The sequence below is a fragment of the Dasypus novemcinctus genome, chromosome 27, assembly GCF_030445035.2.
Source record: "Dasypus novemcinctus isolate mDasNov1 chromosome 27, mDasNov1.1.hap2, whole genome shotgun sequence".
In the NCBI taxonomy this organism is placed as follows: domain Eukaryota; kingdom Metazoa; phylum Chordata; class Mammalia; order Cingulata; family Dasypodidae; genus Dasypus; species Dasypus novemcinctus.
In genome coordinates, this window is record NC_080699.1 from 34,861 (window position 1) to 60,486 (window position 25,626).

The window sequence follows — 25,626 nt, forward strand, 5'->3', positions numbered from 1 at the left end:
TTTTTATTTATTTAATTCCCCTCCCCTCCCCCAGTTGTCTGTTTTCTGTGTCTTTTCGCTGCGTCTTGTTTCTTTGTCCGCTTTTGTTGTCGTCAGCGGCATGGCAAGTGTGGGTGGCACCATTCCTCGGCAGGCTGCTCCCTCCTTCGTGCTGGGCGGCTCTCCTTATGGGTGCACTCCTTGTGCGTGGGGCTCCCCTATGCAGGGGACACCCCTGCGTAGCACGGCACTCCTTGCACGCATCAGCACTGCGCATGGGCCAGCTCCACACGGGTCAAGGAGGCCCGGGGTTTGAACCGCGGACCTCCCATGTGGTAGACGGACGCCCTAACCACTGGGCCAAAGTCCGTTTCCCAATTTCCACGTTCTTGATACTGCCATGGAAGAATCTCTGCTTCAGGCCCCATGTTGAGTGCCAGATGTCAGAGTTGTGGACCCGAAGGGTATCAGGAATGAAAGATAAAGAGAGATTGGGATCAGAGGATCTGAGAGCATTGAAGCCTCAAGCTCATCAGACAAGTTCATTAATATCAGGGGTTTCCTTATATACCCCAAGCAATCATGAGAACCAGCAACTATTCTAGCTAACTATTCCCATTACCTCATTCTTGAAAACACAGTACACAGTGGATAAGATAGTAACTAAAGCTCAAGATGTTCTATTATGTTATTGAAACAAATATACTCATAAATCTTTTTGCCCAGGTTACTCATACTATCAAGTCCGGGTTCTGCTAGAATGTTATGTTTCCCTGAGAGATTAGCCACCTGCATGTATATCTCTAGGGACAGCGCGACCCAGTGGTCAGAAAGTAACTTGCTACTATAGAAACAACATGTCTTGTTTCCCACATAAAATAAAAAAAAACGAAAAGGGTCAATTCCTTAAGAATATATAAAAACATATTAAGAATAAAGGATATATACAAAGAAAAAAAACTTATGACCATTTATCATCATGGTGTTAGTGCTGTTATCTAAATAAAATATATATTCAAATGAAAAGAAAAGGTGAGAGACCTGTATAACTAGAGAAAGAGTCTATGTTTTTGGATGGGAAGAATTGATACACATTTTGTCCAAACCAACCCCAATAAAATTTCCAGCTGCTTTTAAAAAAAGAAAACAAATCCAAAGGTTTAATCCCAAAACGTACATGAAATACCAAGGGTCTGTGAACTTGGTCTTATATGACTGAGAAAGTGTACATAACAGAAAGTCTGGTCTGACACAAACACACAAAGACATCAACGGTCTCAACAGATGGAGAACCCTGAGGGAGCTGGTTTGGTGCCTGTGTGTGCGTGTGAATGGGTGTGTGTCCATACATGCCCAGCTGTGTGTGCACCTGTGTGCCTGCACACGTGTGTGTAAACTGGAGAGATGACCCAGGCACAGATCATAGGCAGGATGGCGTCCTAGTGGCTGGTGCTGGGGAAAGATGGGGGTGGGCTCCCCCTGATGCTGTCAGGGCAGACGGCAGGTGGGGCAGACGGCAGGTGGGGCAGACGGCAGGTGGGGCAGAGGCCTAAGGCCAACAGGAGGCAGGAGGGCACTCTCTAAGCAGGGCAGGGCAGCGGATTCTTAACCAAGGCTGCAAACGCACAGACCATGTGGCAACTGCCCTGACAGGCATCCTGCGTCCAGCGCCGAAAGGAGAGGCAGGCCCAGGCCCGGGAGCCCTGCTCAGGCCTGGAGTCACCTGGATGGCTGGCCAGGGAGTGGGCAGGCCGGGAAGCACCAGCTGCTCTGCATCCTTGGGCAGTGGCCATCACTCAGGGGTGATTCCAGCAGGGTGGAGGGCAGGCAGCAGACCTGCCTGCAGGTCTGCAGCAGATTTAGCAGCAAGGGCATTTAATCCAAGGACTCCTAATGGGACGTGGCTGGAGCCAGGAGGCACTGATACATGAAAGTTGGGCCTCCAGGCCTGCTTTGATTCAAAACCCCATAGAGAGAACCCTTCCCTGGGGGCCAGGAGGCTCAGGGCTCCAGGCCTGCTTTAATCCAAAACCCTGCAGGGGGGGAGGTGGGGCAAGATGGCGACTGAGTGAGTGCACTTTACAGTCTCTCCTGCAAAGAGGCAGCCAAGTGGGGCTGGAGTCTTGTCAGAGTGGGCTCTCTTGGGGGCTTGCAGGGTGGAGGGTGGGTGGACATGGATTTGGAGAGAGTGGCAGAGGTGGAAGGTAGAATTGGGCTTACAAGTACAGAGGTCGGAAGCTGTGGACTGGCTGGACCCTTCCCCCTGGGGCTGAAGGCCACGTGTTTCCTGAGATCTGTTGGTTGTGCAGTGGCATTCCTGGGCCCCGTGGCCCCCAGATGCATTGTCCCCAGGTCAGTGCCCCCTGAGCGCCCATAGCCTGTGTTCCATGAACTTACATGCCCTGGGTCTGCAGAGTCCTGGACTTCCCTTTCCCAAGTCCAGCGTTCCTGGAGGTCCAGAATTGCCTTAGCCCTCCGGTTTTGGACCGACTCTGTGGGTGGGAGGGATTCAGTGGGGGGTGCAGTAGGGGGGCCTGGCTAGTATGGGTTCAATTTTCTGGTGTCCCCCCCCTTTTTTTTTTTTCTTTTCTTTTTTTCTTTTCTTGTGCTAGGAGGAGCATACCAGCTGGCTTGGGGAGAGTCTGGGAAGAGAGGAGTGGCGAATCTGCTGAGAGAGGCTGATTCACCTAAACACCCTGGGATAGGAAAATTGGCCTGGCAGAAGGTGGAGTCAGAAAATCAACAAGCCCTCTCATAGCACACCTAAAGGAGAGGGACTGTAGGAGCTGCTTTCCAAGCCTTCAATAGCATACTTGATGTTCCTGGTGAGGTGTGGGTGCTCTCTCTCTGGAAATTAAGAGTCATTGTTTCCTGTGTGGAGCTGATTCAACAAGGACCCACTTGAACCTCTTATGGGACCTTTCAGGCAGCTTTCCTACTGCCTGGGAGAGAGGGAAGTGAGGAAGGAAGAAAAGGGGGAACGTCAGATCCCTAAGCGTTTTATTTAACTACAAACAGGATTCCTTGCTTGAAACTTTCCCTAGTATTTGGTTGGTTTTTCCTTGTTTTTCCTTCCTCTTTATCCCCACAAGGTCCTTTTTTCTTTCTTTCTCTTTTTCCTGCTTACTTCCCCACTCCCTTTTGTCTCTTTTTTTTTTTCTCATTCTTTCTTTCTCTGCTTTCTTATTCGTCTTACATTAGGTGCAGCAGGGAGAGCTTCACATTTGCTGTATTTCCTCATCCTCCATTTACTCTTTTCTGTGTGAATTGATTTTGGCCACCAACACTATTCCCTTTCCTCTACATCTTTCTATCCTCCATCATTGATTGTTTCTCTTAAAACACATCTCTCTTTGTCTGCCCCCCTATTTTTTTTCACTTTTTATTACTAATACCTTTGTTCTGTTTTCTGCCTTAGATGCGCTCTTTATATTATTGTCCTCTCTTTTCTCTTTCCCTCTTTCCCAAACACACAGACCTTTTAATTCACACTGTATTCCTCCCCATATTCAGATTTTTATGTACTCTAGCTTCCTTACTGTTATAACTCTACATACCTTACATGAGTCTAATATCCATTCTCCTATATCTCACATGGTCCCTCTGTTAAAATTTACTATCAATACTACAATTATTCATTTTCTTTTCTTACTCCTTTTGCTTTCTCTGGCCCTAATATTTTCCTTCAAGTGAACTTAGCCAAAAAAAAGGAAATAGAATAAGAAGAACAAAGTGACAAAGAGAAGACTTAACATGCATGCAAAAACAACAACTAATTAAACTCCAAACTAGACAAAGAATCTAAGTAACTGACTAAACCTGTCAAGATAAAATGATGACCAGACAGCAACAAAAAACTACAAACCAAACCAATAATCAGGAAAACATGCCCCAATCCAATGAACAAACTAAAAACCAGGAAGAGGAGCAGAACATCGAACAAGTAATTAAAGATCTCAAAGCATATATTAGGGACCAGTTTGATGAGGTGAAGGAAGAGATTAAGAATATGAAGAAAACAATTGGAGAGAATACAGAAGAAATTGCAATCATACCCAAAAATATAATGGATATGGTGCTGATGAACAGCACAATTCAAGAAATCAAAAATACACTCTCAGTAAATAACAGCAGACTTGAAGAGGCAGAGGAGAGATTAAGTGATGTAGAAGACAGTACATCTGAAATCAAACACATAGTAGAACTGATGGATAAAAAGATAGAAAAAATCCAGCAGGGGCTTAGGGACCTGAATGACAATGCAAAACATGAAAACATACATATTATAGGCATCCCAGAAGGAGAAGAGAAGGGGAAGGGGACAGAAAGGGTGCTGGAGGAAATAATGACTGAAAACTTCCCAAACCTATTGTCCAGGAAGCACAATACACCCCAAACAGTATAAATCCCAACAGGCCTACCCCAAGACATATACTTGTCAAGCTACCCAACACTCAAGACAAAGAAAAAATACTAAAAGCAGTGAGAGAAAAGAGAACCATCACACACGAAGGAAGGTCCATATGATTAAGTGCTGATTTCTAATCTGAAGCCATGGAGGCAAGAAGACAGTGGTATGACATAGTCAAGGTACTAAAAGAAAAAAATTTCCAACTGAGAATACTCTAGACAGCAAAGTTAGCATTCAAAAATGATGGAGAGTTCAAAATATTCACAGATAAACAGAAACTAAGAAAGTATGCCAACAAGAATTCTGCCCTTCAAGAAATACTACAGGGAGTTCTGCAGGAAGAAAGAAAAAAACAAGAGAGACAGAGTTGGAGGAGAGTTTAAGAGCAACTAAAAAGACAAAAACAGAAAAAGAAAATCAAACAGAATATGACAAACACAAATCCAAAGAAAATATGGCTAATATAAGTAATTCCTTGAAAGTTATAACACTGAATGTTAATGGATTAAAGTCACCTGTCAAGAGACTCAGACTGGGAGACTGGATAAGGAAATATGACCCATCTATATGCTGTCTGCAAGAAACACATCTTAGACCCAGGGATTCAAGGAGGCTGAAAGTGAATGGCTGGGGAAGCAGACTTGGCCCAATGGATAGGGCATCCACCAACCACGAGAGGTCCATGGTTCAAACCCTGTGCCTCCTTGACCCATGTGGAGCTGGCCCATGCACAGTGCTGATGCATGCAAGGAGTGCCCTACCATGCAGAGGTGTCCCCCGTGTAGGGGAGCCCCACACACAAAGAGTGTGCCCCGTAAGGAGAACCGCCCAGTGCAAAAGAAAGTGCAGCCTGCCCAAGAATGGTGCCATGCACACAGAGAGCTGACACAACAAGATGACGCAACAAAAAAAGAAACAGAGATTCCCAGTGCTGCTGATAAGGATAGAAGCAGTCACAGAAGAACACACAGCGAATGGACACAGAGAGCAGACAACTTGGGGGTGGGGAGGGGAAGAGGAGAGAAATAAATAAAAAATAAATAAGTCTTTAAAAAAAGAAAGTGAATGGCTGGAAAGCAATCTTACAAGCAAACAGTAATCAAAAAAGGGCAGGAGTAGCTATATTAATATCAGACAAAATACTTTGAATGCAAAACAATTGTGAGAGACAAAGATGTACACTACATAGTAGTGAAAGGGATAATCTTTCAAGAAGAAAGAACAATCATAAACATTTATGTTCCTAACAAGGGTGCCTCCAAATACATGAGACAAACACTGGAAAAAATAAGTGAAGGAATAGATGCCTCTAAAATTATAGTGGGGGACTTTAATACACCACTATCTGCTTTGGACAGAACATCTCAAAAGAGAATCAATAAAGAAACAAAAACTTCAAACAATATATTAGAGGATCTGGATCTAATAGACATATACAGAACATTACACCCAAATACAGCAGGATATATATTTTTCTCAAGTGCACATGGATCATTCTCCAAGATAGACCACATTCTAGGCCACAGAAAAAGTCTCAATGAATTCAGGAAGATAGAAATCATACAAAATAATTTCTCTGACCACAGTGGAATGAAGCTGGAAATCTGCAAGGGCCAGAGACCCAGATTTGGCACCAAGATTTGGAAGTTAAACAACACACTCTTAGAAAAACAGTGGGTCAACGAGGAAATCTCAAAATAAATTAATAACTACCTTGAAACTAATGAAAATGGTAACACAACATATCCAAACTTATGGGATACAGCAAAAGCAGTACTGAGAGGGAAATTTATAGCCATAAATTCATACATCAAAAAAGAAGAAAGAGTTAAAGTTGAAGAACTAAATGCACACTCAGAGGAATTAGTTAAAAAACAACTAACCCCAAAGGAAGAAGAAAGAAAGAAAGAACAAAGATCAGAGCAGAACTAAATGAAATAGAAAATAAGAAAGCACTTGAAAAAATAAAACCAAGAGCTGGTTCTTTGAGAAAATCAATAAAATTGACGAACCCTTAGCTAGATTAACAAAGAAAAAAGACAGAAGATGCAAATACACAAAATAAGAAATGAGAAAGGAGATATCACCACTGATACCACAGAAATAAAGACTATCATAAGAGGATACTTTGAAAAACTATATTCCAACAAAAACAACTATTTAGAGGAAATGGACAAATTCCTAGAAACACATAAGCAGCCTACATTGACAAAAGACGTTGATGATCTCAACAAACCAATCACAAGTAAAGAGATAGAATCAGTCATTGAAAGGAGCCCTGGGCCAGATGGCTTCACAGGTGAATTCTACAAAACATTCCGGAAAGAACTAATACGAATCTTGCTTAAACTCTTCCAAAAAATTGAAACAGAAGGAACATCGCCTAACTCATTCTATGATGCCAACATTACTCTAGCACCAAAGCCAAAAAGAGACATCACAAGAAAGGAAAATTACAGACCAATCTCTCTAAAGAACTTTGACATGAAAATCCTCAACAAAATACTTGTTAACCATATTCAACAACACATTAAATGAATTATACACCATGACAAAGTGGGGTTCATTCCTGGTATGCAAGGATGATTCAACATAAGAAAATGAATTAATGTAATACACCACATAAACAGATTGAAGGGGAAAAAATCACATGATCATATCTACAGTTGCAGAAAAAGCATTTGACAAAATAAAGCACCTTTTCTTGATAAAAACACTGCAAAAGATCAGAATAGAAGGAAACTTTCTGAACGTGATAAAGGGTATATATGAAAAACCCACAGCTAACATCATTTACAATGGTGCAATCCTAAAATCTTTCCCTCTAAGATCAGGAACAAGACAAGGATGCCCACTATCACCCCTCCTATTTAACATAGTCTTAGAAGTACTTGCTCAAGCATTGAGGAAAGAACCAGACATAAAAGGCATCCAAATTGGAAAGGAAGAAGTCAAAATTTCACTATTTACAGATGATATGATCCTATACATAGAAAACCCTTAGAAGTCTACAACAAAGCTTCTAGATCTTATAAATAAGTTCAGCAAAGTCACAGGTTACAAGATAAATGCACAAAAATCAGTAGCATTTCTGTACACCAATAATGAGAAAGCTCAGGAGGAAATCAGGAATCAAATACCATTCACAATAGTAAATTAAAAAATCAAATACCTAGGAATAAATTTAACTAAAGAGGTAAAAGACTTATACACAGAAAACTACACAACACTGTCTAGGAAATCAAAGAAAAGCTAAATAAATGGAAGAATATTTCCTGTTCATGGATAGGAAGACTAAATATTATTAAGATATCTATCCTACCAAAACTGATCTACACATTCAATGCAATCCCAATAAAAATCAACACATCATTCTTTAATAAACTAGAGAAACTAACTATGAAATTTATTTGGAAAGGAAAGAGGCCCTGAATAACCAAAGACATATTGAAAAAGAAAAATGAAATTGGAGGAATCATACTACCTGACTTCAAAACATACTACAAAGCTACAGTAGTGAAAACAGCATGGTATTGACACAAGGATAGACACATTGACCAATGGAACCGAATTGAGAGTTCTGATGCAGATCCTCATATATACGGCCATATGGTGTTCGACAAGGCCACCAAACCCTCCCAACAGGGAGAGAATGGCCTCTTCAACAAATGGAGCCTGGAGAACTGTATATCCATATGTAAAAGAATTAAAGAGCATTACCAACTCACACCTTACACAAGAATCAACTCAAGATGGATCAAAGACCTAAAAATAAGAGCCAAGACCATAATGACTTTGGAAAGCAGTGTAGGGAAGCATCTACAGGACTTTGTAATAGGAAACGGCTTTATGAACTTCAGACCAAAAGCATGAGCAGCAAAAGAACAAACAGATAAATGGGACCTGCTCAAACTTAAAGCCTCTGCACCTCAAAGGAGTTTGTCAGGAAAGTGAAAAGAGAGCCTATGCAATGGGAGAAAATATTTGGTAACCATATATCTGATAGGAGACTTATATCTTGTATATATAAAGAACTCCTATATCTTGAAAATAAAAAGACAAACAGCCCATTTTTAAAATGGGAAAAAGATTTGAACAGACACTTCTCCAAAGATGATATACAAATGGCTAAAAAACACATGAAAAATGCTCAAAATCCGTAGCTATTAGGGAAATGCAAATCAAAACAACTATGAGATATCATCTTACTCCCATAAGACTGGCAGCTATCAAAAAATCAGAAGACTACAATTGTTGGAGAGGATGTGGAGGAATGGGAACACTCACCCACTGCTGGCGGGAATGCAGAAGGATCCAGCCATTCTGGAGGACAGTTTGGCTGTTTCTCAAAAACCTAGCTATAGATTTGCCATATGGTTCAGCAATTCCACTGCTGGGTATATACCCAGAAGATGTGAAAACAAGAACACAAACTGATATATGCACACCAATGTTCATGGCAGCACTATTCACTATTGCCAAAAGTTGGAATCAACCCAAATGCCCATCAACAGATGAATGGATAAATAAAATGTAGTATATACATACAATGGAATACTACTCAGCTATAAGAACAAGTACAGTACAAACATGTGATAATATGGATGAATCTTAAGAACCTTATGTTGAGTGAAGCAAGTTAGGCATTGAAGGGCAAATACTACATGACCTCTCTGATATGAAATAAGTAAACCAAGCTGTCTCAGAGAGCTAGAGACTGGATGATAAGTTTAAAGGTAGTTGGTGGGTAGAGGAAAGTTGCGAGCTGACAGCTACTTGGGTGAAATCTATGATAAGCTGGAGGTAGGTATTTGTACAGGGAAGGGATAAAATGGGGGCATAGGGATAACTTTGGTTGGAGCTGCATGGGCTTTATGGGTGCTAGGGATGGGAGGATGGGTCAGATTGCCCAAGAAATTGGGGAGAGGGTGAAGGGAACATTTGACCATGGAGAATTGTCAGGTATGTGGTTGAAATTGTGGTGCAGAGAAAACTCTTTAGAGAATGTAATATGGAAGTTTGCCTGTTTGGGATGCTTACGGGGTGGGGCATCTGACACAGGGCAAGCTTCTGGGGAGTGTGTGAGTGCTCATTTTGTCATAGTGGATTATATCATTGGGTGGAGACCCATATAATGAGAGTGAAGGTATACCCACATCCTGGGGAGGACTGATGTTCTCAGAAGGAATTGTATCTCTTGAGAGAATCAGTGGCTTCCAATGGGTTAGGGCAGTCAAGTATGTCAAGCCCTCAACAATTTTGCAAGTATCTCTGAATATGGTCCCTCAAGTAATGAAGATGGTGGGCCCTGAGGGAAGGGGGAAAGAGGTGTTGAATACATGAAATCAGGGTAACTGTGGGGCAATGCAAGTGTTCCACAAGATCATGCCATGATGGATATAGGTCATGTTAAATGACACCAAAAATGTATAAAAGTCTATAGGCTAAAATGTAAACCATAATGTAAAACATAAGATAACTAAAAATTTAGAAAATTGTAGTCTAAAATATAAACTATGATGTAAACCCAAATGGAACCATGTTTGAAAGCTATTGTTTCAATATTTGTACATTAGCTGGAGCAAATATAATATGAACATGTAAAAAGATCACTGTTGGAGAAGGGACAAAGGGTTTGATGTTGGCTATGTGGGAGTACCATATATTGTATATGTGAATTACTGTGACCTAAAACTTGTGTCAAGAGAAACTTAATAATCAGGGGAAAAAAAATAAAAGAAAGGAGGTAGACACTAAGGAAGAAATGGAAGAAATTTCCTTGCCACTGTACATACAGGGCAACACCTGTGGCAGTGATGAAAGGCAAAATGTCAAAAACAAAGCTTTTTCATTTTTTCATTTCTTTGATACCCCAATTTATTTTTCCTTTATTTAATTTTTCTAAATTTCTATGCAATCTATATCTAACCTTTAAACCCACACTCTATTCCATTTTTCTATTAATGGAACCTGGCAATATATTGGGCTTCCTTTTTGAAAAAGTTTTGGACTACAGAGAGGTTCAACTATGGCAAGGGAGGAGCACTTGTATAGGGTGTCATTAGTGGGGGGTACACAGTTGGGAGAGAGTTCTCCAGGGCATGTATACAGGGTACATAGAAAGGTTTGGATATTTTCATAGTGGTTTCAGTTGGAAACAACAGATGAGAGAGTCCTGAGTTCCTGACCAGGGGAGCTCTATCACATTCCCCAAGTGGAACAACAACAATCCCCCAAGTGCAATGGCAAAGACCAATAAAGATGGATGGTCCAATGATGAGCCCTTGATATGGATGGCTCCGATTATGAGCCTGTGTGCCTGAAATATGAACTTGGCCTGTAGCTGTGGGGTGCCTAAGAGTTACCTCCCAAGAGCCTCCATGTTGCTCAAATGTGGCCACTCTCTAAGCCAAACTCAACATGTAGATGCATTGCCTTCCCCCCAGCATGGGACGTGACTACTGGGGATGAGCCTCCCTGGCACCGAGGGATTACTACCAAGCACCAGCTGATGATGTAACTACAAAAAGACCATGAACAAAGAGGTCAACTCAGACAGGCAGAATATCTCAGCCTACATGTAATATCAGGTGTTAAAAACTGCTTTTTGACTTTGGATAAAAAGGTGGAAATGGAAAGGACAAGTGAAATATATGGCTAAGAGTCTCCAAAAAAGAGTCGGGAGGTCATCAGGGGGTGATGCTTATGCATGCCTCAGCAGGGTACCAGAGACAGCCAAGATGGAAACCCAGGTGCTGGTTCTCCTGAGGGCTGCAGTGACCCACAGGTTCTATGGTCAAGGCAGATGGCTCTGGCGTTCAGGGCCATGTCAGTTGGCCCTACTTAGGAGTTTGTCTTCCTGAGTGTGATGGAGTTGGACTCAGATATGACCTTTCTACACAAGCCTCTTCTGTTATTTTTACCAGACCTGTGGTTAGTGTTTGGGTTGGTGTATACTCAGGAGACCTGAATTTCTGAACTATTCATGTGACAGCCATGCCTGGACCTCAGCAGACTTGTGGCTCCTACCCTCTGGTTTTTTGGACTTACCCTGGCCAGCTGACAGGGAGGTGAAGAGGGTCAACCACCACACCAGGGAGCTGCAAGCAGGAGAATTGCATCCATCATCCATGTGGAATCTAAATCCCCCCTTGATGTAGAAGGGGACTGGACATAGCCATCCCAGGTCCACAAGATGGAGGAATAGAGTATGGATTAGAGTGGACTTACTGGTGTTCTGCTGGGGAACAATTGTTATTAGTAAGGGAAGAAATTGTAGTAGTGATGTGCAGAGGGTGGCCACGGTGGCTGCTGATGGTCGGGAGAGGGAAGAAAAGATATGGTGTGGGGGCATTTTCAGGATTTGGAGTCGTCCTAGGTAGTGCTGCAGGGATGGATGCTGGACATTATGTGTCCTGTCGTGGCCCACTGGGTAGACTGGGGGAGAGTGTGGCCCACAATGTGGACCACTGTCCATGTGCTGCAGCAGTTCTCCAGAATGTATTCACCAGGTGCAGTGGATGTGCCACAATGATGGAAGAGTTTGTTGATGTGGGAGGGGTGGCATGGGTGGGGTGGGGGGTATATGGGGACCTCATATTTTTTTAATGTAACATTTAAAGTAAAATAAAGCAGGAAAAAAAACCCTCAGGGCAGACCTCTTCCCTGGGACCAGGAGGCACTGGTGGTGAACTCAGGGCTCCAGGCCTCCTTTGGACCTCTTGCCTGGGAGCTGTCACGTAAGGAAGAAGCCAGGATTAGTGAAGCAGCAAGTTTCTGCATGGAGCAAAGAAACCAAAACACCAACTGCAGAGGAGAGAGACCATCGTGTAAGAGAACGTGGTGCTCCCTCCAACATGAGACCCCCAACTCCACCCTCCATGAGCCACCTCATGGTCTCAGCGGCCTGGGGAGCTCCAGCCATCACACCCACTCTCCAGACCTGCAGCAGGAAGCAGGAATGGCAGTGAAGGGCTGCTGCCTCCCTTTCAGATCTGCAGAAATCCTGTGTAGACCCTCTACTCAAAACTAGTCAGGTGGCCACACCAGGGGGCCAGGGAGACGCTGTCCCACTCAGCGGGGCCGGCCGACCTGGTACATTCCCACTGTGGGAAGGTGGAGGGAGCGCTTCAAGGCAAAGAACTGCTGTCCAGCCACCAGCGCTCCGGGCTTAGCCCACGGGGAGGGTCTGGCCGGAGGTGCATTCCTGCCTGCAGGGAGGGTTCCCTGTGAGGACCAGTGACTCAGGCCCTTCCATCCTCGGGACCCCCGCCCAGGCCAGGCCTGGCTTGCCCTGGCTTGCTTTCACAGCAGTGACAGCACAGAGACCCCGAGGCTGGTTACTCTGTCCTGTCAGGAAGGACAGGCTTTAGCATCAGCTTCTCAGAGGGTCTTGACCTCTTTCCTCATGGTCTCATTTTGACTGCCTTAGCTCCTAACATCACGTGTTCACCCCTAGGTCAAAATCAAAGAATGATGACTCACTCCTGCCTTCTGCCTTCCTTCTGTTAACGAGCAAAACTTTCAGACGCTGTCCACATCCTACCACCGACTGCCACCCCCAACAGTGCTAAAAGGAGACCTGGTTGCTTTCCCCCAGTTAAGATTCACTCCCTGAGTCGGGCCCACTTTCTCTGAACCCATTGCCTCAAAACCAGAACAGTTTGTATATTCTGGGTGCTATGATTTAGTCAGAAGGAAGACATGGCTGTCGGGGAAATTCCAACAAGTTTGAAACAGATGGCAGAAGGTGGAGGACCCCAAAGTCCAGGAGTAGAGCAGACTGGCGCCGTGGGTGTGGAGGCGGGACCCTGAGGACAGGGCCTAGTGCCGCAGGGACGGGGGCTAAAGGCTGTGGCCGGCAAAGGGGCAGCTGAGCCAGACGGGCGTCAGGTGGGGACGGCAGGACTGTGCCGGCTTCCCAGCCCTCCAGCCCCACGCCCTGGCCCAGGCCCTTCCTGACGCTGGAGCCTCCCCAGCACCCACCCCTGCCCTAGGGTCTCCCCTCCCCCGTGACCGGGGTCAGGGCCCCAAACTGCACATTCAAAGGGGGGGGTCACCTCACTGGCGCCTGAGGGGTGCTTACAGTCCCCATGGGACCCCAGACCCACTCGCAGTGCGCCCAGCACAGCTTCAGGTTGTGGCGGGGCTCCAGGAGGGACGGCACCACGTGACCAGAGGCGCGCGCGCGCACAAACACACACACACACACACACACACACACCTGCAGGCGTTTCAGGTAGTGACAAGTGCTGGTCACTGGCCCAGACCCACTGGCCGCCTCTGGGACAGCCTGAGAGGGAGGCGGGGGCTGCAAGGACGGAAGGAGGTAGGTATTGGGGATGGAAGGAAAGATGACATCACGGGAGGGGTGGTGACGTCACAAGAGCCAAGCTGCGAGCCGCCCTCTGATTGGACGAGGGCGTGGATAAAAGGCCGGTTGCTGGGGCGAGGCCAAGCAGACGCTCCGCGAGTAGCGATGGCGCCTCTGCGGCTGCTGCTGCTGCTGCTGCTCCAGGCGGGTGAGGGGTGCCCCCTCGCCCCCTCGACCGCTCCCGGACCCCCTGCCCAGACAGCGGGGTTCCCCTTGTTCGCATCTTCCTTCGCTCCCCTTTGCGGGACCGGGAGTCTGCGGACCCGCACTCGACGCCCTCTGGACCCGCTCCTGCCTGCGGACCCCCCATGGCAGCCGTCAGGGTTCGAGGCCCCGGTGTTACCCCGGCGACCACGGACCCGCACCAGACACCCCCTGGACGCCCCCCTGCCTGCGGACCCCCCATGGCAGCCGTCAGGGTTCGAGCCCCCGGTGTTACCCCAGCGACCACGGACCCGCACCAGACACCCCCTGGACGCCCCCCTGCCTGCAGACCCCCCATCCCAGCCTGCAGTGTGCGAGCCCCTGCCAATCCAACACCAACTATGGAACTGCACTCGACCCCCCCTGGACGCCCCCCTGCCTGTGGACCCCCCATCCCAGCCTTCAGTGTGTGAGCCCCCTCTGTTACACCAACCAGGGAACGACTCCCAATGCCCCCCGGACACCCCCCTGCCTGCAGACCCCCCACCCCAGCCTTCAGTGTGTGAGCCCCCTCTGTTACACCAACCAGGGAACGACTCCCAATGCCCCCCGGACACCCCCCTGCCTGCAGACCCCCCATCCCAGCCTTCAGTGTGTGAGCCCCCGCTGTTACACCAACCAGGGAACGACTCCCAGAGCCCCCTGGACGCCCCCCTGCCTGTGGACACCTCACCCCAGCCTTCAGTGTGTGAGCCCCCCCTGTTATACCAAACAGGGAACGACTCCCAGTGCCCCCTGGATGCCCCCCTGCCTGCAGACCCCCCATCCCAGCCTGCAGTGTGCGAGCCCCTGCCAATCCAACACCAACTATGGAACTGCACTCGACCCCCCCTGGACCCCCTCCAGCCTGTGGACCCCCCATCACTACCCTCTGTTGGAGCCCCCGTTTATCTACCACCAGCCAAGGACCTGCACTGGATGCCCCCTGGACCCCCTCCTGCCTGCCCCATCCCAGCCCTTAGTGTCCGAGCCCCCGCTGTCCCCCTGACGGCCAGGGCTGAAGATCTTCATCTGGAGACTGACCTCCACCTGCTGTCCTGGTGGCGAGTCATCTGGGGAGCCCTCTGCGTGATGGCCCTTGTGCTATTAGAAGACAAAGAATGGCAAGAGCTCGAGCAGACATACCTGGACCTCAAAGAGTTGTCAATAACAACAAAAGTCCTACTTTATAAGTGTGATCAACAACTTGAACTCATAAAAACAACTTTCCAGGCAACGAATAACAACCTCATCAAGGAAGGACAGGACATGAAGAACGTTGCTGAGCGGCGGGCCTCCCTGAGCACACTCAGAAACGCTGAGGCATTTCCAGCAAAGCCCGGGGATGACCATGCAGAGCAGGGGGTCCCTGGCTGAGCTCCACCAGGTCCAGGAGGTGGTGGAGGGTTACGGCAGGAGGCAGAGCAGTGCAATCAGCGTTACAAAATAAACATAGAGTGAAAGCCCTACAACGCCCACCCCAGGAGGACGCGGAGGGTCCTGAGGCTGTGCCGTCTCCTGGAGGAGAGGTGGCCCTGAACTTGCCCCCCAATAAAGGACTTTTATTCCATTATTAGTTTGCCAAATGGATTTTTATGTGAAGTACCAGAAATCAGATTTTATAAAGGGTGCTTATTTGGGTAAAATCTTAGTCCCAAGGCCCTAAAGATTCCAACTCAAGGCTGCTCTCACCAGTCTCAACACGTGCTTCCATGCATTGAAGCAAGATTCCGCTGCTCTCTGCAAGGGTTCAGCCTGCCTCTGGACTTCCTCTCTCCTGGCACAGGGCTCGCTTCTTTCTGGGCTTTTTATGTCAGCCTTGGCTGTCTTCCCAAGGTCAGCTGTGAGCTATCTGGCAAATGGTCCCTCTCTCCCCAGGGCCTTAGCTGTTTGAGCCTTCTCCTTTCTGTCATGTGGCAGGATCAAAATAACAAGGTTCTCTCCTCTAGTGTCTATGGAGCTCTCTCTGTTCCCGTGCAGCTTGAGTGTCCATTTATACCAGCCCACCAAGGGGGTGGGACGCAACCTGAGTTACGCCTTACTGATGTAGCCCAATCAGAAGCCCTAAACTGATTTTTATCAAGTAAACTTAATCAGAGGCCCCTCACAGACTTTAATACAAAGGGTATCACACCCAGAGGAATAGATTAGTTTACAAATCATCTTCCTCTTTTTGGGATTCATAAATAATCTCAAACTGTCACTGTTAGCATGACAAAAAAACACCCCTGGTGTGCAGCCAGGCAAGGCAAGCCCTGGACCACAGCTGGGAGTGGAGTCAGGTCTCTTATTTTCCAGCTGGATGGACATTATTTTCTGGCTGGCTGGATCTCGAAGCAGCAGCTGTCTGCCTGGAGCCTCAGAATAGTGCCGTGAGGTGGGCAGGGTCTGAGAAGGTATCTTCACATCTCAACAGTGGTGAGCTCCAGAGAGTTAACAATGAGCACAAACTGCCTATCCTTGTCCCCTATATATCACATATATGGGCCAGAAAACCCAGGCCTGTCCCTGTCCTGCACGTCACGTATGGACTTGTTTAATCCACGCCTGTCCCTGTCCTCTCTAAACCACATACCCGGACCCAAAATAGCCAGGTCTGCTTGCCCTCTACACATCACAGACATGGGCTCATTTAATCTGTGCCTGTCCTTCTCCTTAACATGTTTCATACATGGACTCACTTAGGGCTCAAAATGAGCCAGAGAGGTAGGTGCTGCCATGAGGATGATGAAAGGAAAATGAAGGGAGGGAGTCTTGGCTCGTATTTATTTCTACATCAACCATTTTTGGGGTATCTTTCCTGAAAACACACGGTGAATTTGTGGTAAAATTTGGATTCTGATCCAGATGTTGTGGCTGGAAACCACTCATTTAACCCCGTCCTATGGTTCCCAGAGAGCACATCATGACCAACAATTGCACTTACTCCAAGGGTGAAGATGGTCTGGGCGTGGGGAGCGCGTGGCAGGCACCAGGAGACGCCCCACGTCTGAGCTGAGAACTGGAGCTGAATGGACCCTGGTGACAGCAGGGAGGGGTGGGCTAACTGAAATGGCTGTTACCAAGACTAGGATTGCTACAAGGCAGGGCAGCGCCTCTTCCAAGGAGCTCCAGCTCACCTCGGTGCTCTTCTCCAGGGGGGGTGACCTGAAGTGATGTGGGACCCCCACCCCAATTTCCACCTGGACAAGAACCCCTGTCCTCGTCCCACCGCTGAAAACTAATTGGGGGTCGAGGGTGATCCTGGTGGCACCTCACCTGGAAGCCCCAAAGCCAGGGCAGCCTGCAGCCCTGGCGAGGGTCTGCAGGAGGGTGGGCTTGCCCAGTACACGCCCCTCCAGGCCCCGTACAAGCAATTCCAGAAGGTTCCCAGGCCTGGCCCAGCCTCCCCCACGGTCGCAAGACCCAGGTGAGCCAAGGGCAGCTTCTCTGCTCACACCCGAGGACCCCAAGTGATTCAGAACCGCTGAAAAGTGGACTGCTCGTGTCACCCCACCCCTTCCCAGCATAGCTGGATCAGAGGCTTCAAAGAGTGTCTACACCCGGAGGCTTCGGGCTCGCCCGCAGAACCGGCCCGTGAGCAGCTCCCAGTCTCCCAGGGCCCATCCCTGCCGCGAGCCCCGCGGCTGCCCACCCCCGCGCACACACCCGCACCTCCCCCCACACACACACAGCTGCCGGCCTCCTTCCTCCCGGTGCTCACCCCCGCGCGCCTCCTTCCAGTAACAGTTACGCTGACCCCAGCCGCGGCCTCCGCGCTCAGGGTCCCAGCCCAGGGCCGACCTCCTGGCCAGACCCGCGCCACGGCTGTTTTGCACCCGCGACGCCACATTTCAATAAGGCGCTGACAGCTGCTGTCCACTGTGGATCTGCTACTGGACAGGGGCCCTTCCGGCCCCGCCAGTATTGAATCTTTTTTTTTAAATTTATTTGTTTATTTCTCTCCCCTCCCCCCTCTGCTGCCCCGGTTGTCTGTTCTCTGTGTCCATTTGCTGCATCTTCTTTGTTCGCTTCTGTTGTTGTCAACAGCATGGGAATCTGTGTTTCTTTTTGTTGCGTAATCTTGTTGTGTCAGCTCTCCATGTGTGCGGCGCCATTCTTGGGCAGGCTGCACTTTCTCTCGCTCTGGGTGGCTCTCCTTACTGGGCGCACTCCTTGCGCGTGGGGCTCCCCCACTCGGGAACACCCCTGCGTGGTAGGGCACTCCTTGCCCATCAGCACTGCACATGGGCCAGCTCCACACGGGTCAAGGAGGCCTGGGGTTTGAACCGCTGACCTCCCATGTGGTAGACAGACACCCTAACCACTGGGCCAAGGCCGCTTCCCTGATCCCAGATCTTTACCCAGCCCCTGTGCTCTTCCCGTGACCGGGCTCGGCCTGAAGCCTCTTCCCCGGTCGGGCTTGCTCTGCAGGTGGATAAACCACGAGTGGCCCCAAGGGGCAGGTCCAGGGCAGAAGCTCAGTCCAGGGCCGCCTGTGCTCCTTCTCGGAGGCACCTCCCGGCCGCCACAGGCCCCACCGGCCGCCCCCACCTCCCCGAGCCACCCCCACGCCCCCCTTCCTGCCGATTCCGCCCCCACCGGCTCACCGGCAGCATCTCCCGCCTCACCTGGGCCACCCGTCCGGGGAAATCCGGCGTCTGTGCCCCCTGCCCACGGCAGCAGCCTTCGGGTTCCAGGGAAACGGCCGCGGAACAGCTGCCCCTGCGTGGCAGCTGCGTGCAGCGTGGGGCCGGCACCGCGAGCCTTCGGAGGGCGCCGGGGGCCACCAGCCGTCTGGAATTACCTGGCATTTCTCGTGCAGCCTTGGAGGGACCGTGGGCTTAGGAGTCCAGGATGAATTAAAAGAATTCTATACCGTGACCAAGTGGAATTTATCCCATGTATGCAAGTATTTCAACATAAAAAAGCAATTAATGTAATACATCACATTGAAAGAATGAAGGGATAAAACCACATGATCATCTCAACTGATGCAGAAAAGTCATCTGACAAAGTCCACACCCTTTCTCGATAAAAACACTTAGAAACCTAGGAATAGAAAGGAACTTTCTCAACATGGTAAAGGACATATATGAAAAACTCACCTAACATCACACTCAATGACAAAAGACTGAAAGCGCTCCTGTAGGATCAGGAACAAGACAAGGATGCCCCGTCACCACTGTTATCAGCCCTGTGTGGTAGTTATATACAGAGCAATCAGGCAAGAGAAAGAGAGAAAAGTCATTTTATTGGAAAGGAAAAAGTGAAACTTTCCCTATTTGTAGATGACATGATCCTATACATGGAAAGATGTACATACAAATATAAAAAATTGAAGGTGAACCCCTATCTCATACTTGTACAAAAAAAAATTACTCAAAGTGGATCAAAGACCTAAATATAGGAGCCAAAACTATACAAATCCTAGAAGAAAACATAGGGAAGCATCTTCAAAACCTTGTGTTAGGCAATAGAGTTTCTTAGACTTCATATCTAATGACCAAGAAAAATTAGATCGATTGGACTTCATCAAAATTGAAAATGTTTCTGCTTCAAAGGACTTCATTGTGAAAGTCAAATAACAACCTACAGAGTGGGAGAAAATATTTGGAATCCACTAAGGCTTAATATACCTTAGTAATCCTACAACTCAATAACAAAAAAAGAACAACTCAACTGAGAAAACAACCCAACAGATTTTTCTCCAAAGAAGGTCTCCAAATGACCAAAAAAGGATGAAAAGATGCTCACGATCATTAGCCATTAAGGAAATGTAAATCAAAACCACAATGATAAAGAGACCCACAGGTTCTATGGTCATGGCAGATGGAGTTCACTCCCATGTCAGTTGGCCCTTCTTTGGAGCTGGTGTTTCTGCGTGATGGAGCTGGACTCAGATGTGATCTCTTTTCACAAGCCTTTCATGCTACTTTACTGGAATTGTAGTTGGTGCTGGGGTTTAAGATATATCTAAGGGATTTGAATCTCTGGACTGACAATATGATAGCCAGGCGCTGAGCCTCAACACACTTCAGCTCCTACACTCGGATTTATTGGACTTACCCCACTCAGCTAACATGGAGTTGAAGAATGTCAACCACCACACCATGGAGCCTAGAGTGCCTACAACTGAAAGCAGGAGGATTGCATCCAGTATCCATGTGGAATCTAAGCCCCCTCTTGACATAGATGTGCAATGGACACAACCAAGCCAAGGTCCACAGGAAGGAGGAATACAGTAGGATTAGAGTGGACTTAATGATATTCTATTCATGAACTATTGTGGTTAATAACCGAGAAAATGTGGCATTGGTGTGGAAAAAGTGGACATGGTGGCTGCTGGGTGCGGGGAATGGGAGGAAGAGATGAGAAGTGGAGGCATTTTCAGGACTTGGAGTTGTCCTGGGTGGTGCTCCAGGGACAATTGCCGGACATTGTATGTCCTCCCATGGCCCACTGGATGGAACGTGGGAGAGTGTGGGCTATGGTGTGGACCATAGGACATGGGGTGCAGTGATGCTCAGAGATGTACTCACCAGATGCAATGGATGTGTCATGATGATGGGGGAGAGTGTTACTGTGGGGGGAGTGGTGGGGTGGGGCCGGGGGGGGCGGGGTGAATGAGGACCTCATATTTTTTGAATATAATATTTTTTAAAACATGAATAAATAAAATAAAATTTTAAAAAAACACAATGAGGTACCACTTTACACCCACTAGAAGGCTACTATTTAAAAAAAAAAAAAAAAAAAAAGGAAAATAACAAGTGTTAGGGAGGATATGGAGAATAGGAGCACTCCTTCATGGTTGATTGGTCTGAATTGTAAAATGATGCTGCCACTGCGAGTTCTGAGTCTGGTGGCTTCTCAGAAGGTATTGAATTTCCGTATGACCTGGCAATCCCACTTCTAGGTATACACCCAAAAGAATTGAAAACAGGGACTGGAACAGACACTTGCACACCAAGATTCAAAGTGACACTATTTAAAATTCCAAAATATGGAAGCAAGCCAAGTGTCCATCAACAGATGAATGGATAAACAAATTGTGGTACATAAATACAATGGAATATTATTCAGTCTTAAAGAGGAATGAAGTTCTGATATATATGACAACATGGATGAACGTTGAAGACAACATTTTGAGAGAAACAAGCCAGATACTAAAGTACAAACATTGTATGATCTCACTGATATGAAATAATTACTATAAGCAAATTAGCAGAGTCAGAAACTAGAATTCAGGTTAGCAGGAGCCAGGGTGAGGATAGGGAATGGGGAATTAATGTTTATTCAATAGAGAATTTGTGTTTGAAATAAAAGAAATTTTTTGTGATAGTAGCACAACATTTTGAATGTAATTAACACTACAGAATTATATACTTGAATGTGGTTAAAAGGGAAAATTTTAGGGTTTATATGTTAGTAGAGTAATAATTTTTAAAAATTCACTGTAAAACACAAACAGTGAACCCCAAGGTGAACTATGGAATATAGTTAATAGTACAATTATAATAATATTCTTTCTTCAGTTGTTAAAAAATGTACCATCCTAATGTGAAGTGTTGATAACTTTGGGAAAACTGTGAGTGAGGGAGAGTATATGGGAACTCTATTTTTACCTCATGATTTTTCTTAAACCTACAATGTCTCTAATAGAAATAGAAATATAAAAAAATAACCAGAGGAGGAAAATGGCACCATATCAGTGGAATAACAAAAAGACTGGCAACCATTCAACAGAATCTATAGACACCAGAATTTAACAGAATCTATAGAAGCCAGAACACAAATAGCATCTTCCAAGAAGATGGAAAGAACAAAACAAAAACCTTTCTTTCAGTATGTGGTGAACATAACCTCCAAAAATGAAGGCAAAATAAAGAAGTTTTCGGAAAAGCAAGTGGTCATAGGTTGTTTCACCAGCAGACCTGCTCAACAAGAAACATTGGAGGAGCTCTTCAGGCTGAAGGGGATCGAATGCTGACGGCCACCAGGACTTGAAGGAGAAAATGAAAAGCTCCAGACTGGGTGAGCATGTGGGTGAACAGTAACCACTGACTGTTTAAAGCAATACTAATAATGCCATGTAGGCTTTATAAGACGTGCAGAAGTAAAATACATGACCACAGTAGCACAGAGGAAGAAAAAGGGGTCGATTAATCTATTGAAAGATTCTTGCAATACTCAGGAAGTAGTAAAAGTACTAATCTCAAGAAGATTGCAATACAGTGATGCCCACTGTGATCACTAGCATAATAAGAAAATAATAAAGAATGCATCACTAATGTGATAATATGGAAAATTGAAAAATAAAACATAAATAAACTTGATTATTTTTTAAAAGGCAAAAGGGGTAATAAAGAAACACATAATAAATGGGAAAAATAGAAAACAAACAGCAGGTTGGTAGGCTTAAACCCAGCTATATTTTATTTTATTTTATTTTTAAAAGATACTTAGATTACATAAAATGTTACATAAAAAATAGATATATACAAGGGGTTCCCATATGCCCCACTCCCACACCTCCCACTTTTCCCCTGAAGTGCCTGTTGTTCCTTATAAGGATGTACATCCGGTTAATTAAAAGATGGCGTGTTTTTGGAGGCAGAACTAGAGACACCTGCTGTTTTCGTAAAAGTCTAAAACAGCTTCATATATAAGCATCATTGTACTAATATGAAATAAAAGCATGGAGCTGACTCTGCTTTGCTGAATGCCTGAGCGAGCTTCGTCCTCCTTACTACTAATTATCCTGGCTGCTGACTCTTATCTCCATCTCCGTTCCATAAAATTTTACACAACAGGACTCTCTTGCTTGTAGTTGTAGATTCTCTCAGTTCCTTGGTGTGGTGGTTGTCCATCTTCACCTCCTTGTTAGTTGTCCTGGGTGAGTCCAATGAACCAGAGAGTAGGTGTTGCAACTCCACTGAGGCTTAGGCCCAGCAGGCACATAGACAGCCCAGAGATTCAAGTCTCTTGAATGTACACCTACCAAGTCCAGCATCTACTATAGGTTCAAATAAAAGGGACAAAAGAGTCATGTGTAGAGAAGTCACTTCTGAGTCCAACTCTTCATACTTGGGAGCACAAACTGCAAAGTAGGGCCCACCAACAAGATGACAAACTCTGGAGCTATTTCCCATGACCGTAGGACCTGGTGTCTCATGAGCCCTCAGGAGCCCCACTATATGGGATAGTATCTACCTTGGCAATTTGTGAGATCCTGCTGAGACATGCATAAGCATTACCTCTCTGATGACCTCCTGACTCACTTTGAAGTCTCTTAGCCATATAAACTCATTTGTCTTTACCTTTACTGCTTTTATTCAAGGTCTTTTTCCAGTTGCATCACCAGCCATTGCTTGGTAGTAATCCCTCAGTGCCAGGGAGGCTCATCCCCAGGAGTCATGCCCATGCTGGGGGGAAGGTAATGCATTTATATGCTGGGTTTGGCTCAGAGAGACGCCACATTTAAGCAACATGGAGACTCTTGGGGGTAACTCTTAGACACCCTACAATACTAGGCTAAATTGCCATTTCAAGAGCAAAGGCTCATAAGCATAGTCATCAATATCAAGGACCCATCAATGAATCATCCTTCTTCATTAGTCATTGCCCCTGTACTTGAGGGATTGTTGCTGTTCCATTAAAGAATGTGCCAGAACTCCACAGGATGGGAATTCAATATTCTTTTGGTTATTGTGTAACTCCCTACCCACTATGGCAATGAACCATGAATACTGGAACACATATATATACCTTATATGTATGCCCGGGTGTACTTCCTCCAATATATCCCCTATCACTGACACCCCACACCAATGATCCTTCCCTGCCATAGTTATAACCCTTCTTGTGATCCAAAACTTCATAAATGAAGCCAAGAATATCACCAAATACAATTAATAGAAAAATGAAATAACAATATGCGGTTTAAACATAAGAAATAAAATACATAATCATTTAGAAAAACTAAAACTAAACTAAAGTTGAAAATGAGATATTGAAAAAATAGTGAAAAATATTAAAAATTTTTTTGACATTTTACCTTTCATCACTGTAGTATCTGTTGTCCTATATGTAAAGTAACATTTTCTTCCATTTCTTCCCCAGTGTCTTATTTTTTTTCATTTTGTCTTCATAGTTTTAGGTCACAGCAAAGTCACATACATAATAAAGGGGACCCCCATGTACCCAACATCCTCCCCCTTTTTCCTCCTCCCATATTAATAAATTTTTTACATGTGGGTGGTACATTTAATACAATTGATGTTTAAATACTGAAACATAGCTACTAACCATGGTCAATGGTTTACATTATGGTTTACATTTTAGGTCATACTCTTTTATACATATTTGGTGAAATTTAATATGGCCTATACCCATCATTGCAAGATCATGAATAACACTTTCATTGCCCCCTAAATATGCACTCTTTCATCTATTGTATTCCTCCCTTCCCCTCACCTCAGGGCCCACAGCAACCACCAGGTTACACTCCTTGAAGGATAAGATTCATAGATACTTGCAACAATGCTGAAAGCTTGACACACTAGTTTGTTCTTCCCTATTAGGAACCACCCATACTCTCAAGAGACACCCTCTCCTCTGTTTGAGAACATATTGGGCCTCCGGAGGATGGGCATCTAATTCCTTCCCGCTCATTATATGGGTGTCCACCCACTGATACAACACACGATGACAAAACGGTCACTTGCATATTCCCTAGAAGACTGCCCCAGATGCCCCATCTGTACCCTAAACCAGTAACCCTTCCTTGTCATATTGCCAAAAGAACTTTCTCAACATTGCAGTTTCAACCACGTACCCGCCGATCCTCAGTGTTCACCTGCTGCCTCCCCCAACACTCCCCCCAGTTCCATGGACCATCCAACCCATCCTCCCCACCCTAGCCCTCTGTCAAGCCTGCCCCACCCAAACCAATAGTATCACTACACTCCTGTCATATCCCTTCACTGCACAGTTACTCACTTCCCCCTTATCATAGATTTTGCCCATATTGGCTCATTCTTCTCCCTATTTCCTATAAATCTATCTTCCAGACTCTAGCTCTCTGAGTCTCCTCAATTTGCTTAATTCATATCAGAGAGGTCATGTAATATTTGTCCTTCAATGCCTGGCTTGCTTCACTCAAGACTGACCTTCACTCAAGGTCCTCAAGATTCATCTACGTTATCCTGTGTGTTAGTACTGTATTTCTTCTTGCAGCTGAGTAATGTTCCAGTGTATATATACCACATTTTTTTAGCCATCCTTCTGTTGATGGACATTTGGGTTGATTCCAACTTTTAGCAATAGTGAATAATGCCACTATGAATGTTGGTGTGCATGTATTTGTGCATGTCCTTGCATTCAATTCTTCTGGGTATATACCCAGCAGTGGAATTGCTGTATGATATGGCAGCTCTATAGTTAGTTTTTTGAAGAACCCACCAAACTATCCTCTACAATGGCTGGACTATTCCCAGAAGCAGTGGATGAGGGTTCCCATTCCTCCACATCTTCTCCAACACTTGCAATCTGCTGTTTTTTTGATGGCCACCAGTCTAATGGGTATAAAATGGTATCTCACTGTAGTTTTGATTGGCACTTCCCTAATAGCTAATGATGTTGAGCATCTTTTCATGTCCTTTTTAGCCATTTGTATTTCTTCTTTGGAGAGGGTCTG

The 25,626-nt window shown here is 45.9% G+C and overlaps 1 long non-coding RNA gene across 1 annotated transcript; it reads right to left on the reverse strand.

The window, feature by feature from the left end:
- Window positions 1-12,149, reverse strand: LOC131276234 (uncharacterized). Its single transcript, XR_009183734.1, has 4 exons — window positions 12,049-12,149; window positions 11,441-11,490; window positions 2,377-2,471; window positions 1-391 (listed from the first exon to the last, which is right to left on the reverse strand). It is a non-coding gene; the product is annotated as an uncharacterized lncRNA (long non-coding RNA).
- Window positions 12,150-25,626: the final 13,477 nt, after the last annotated feature.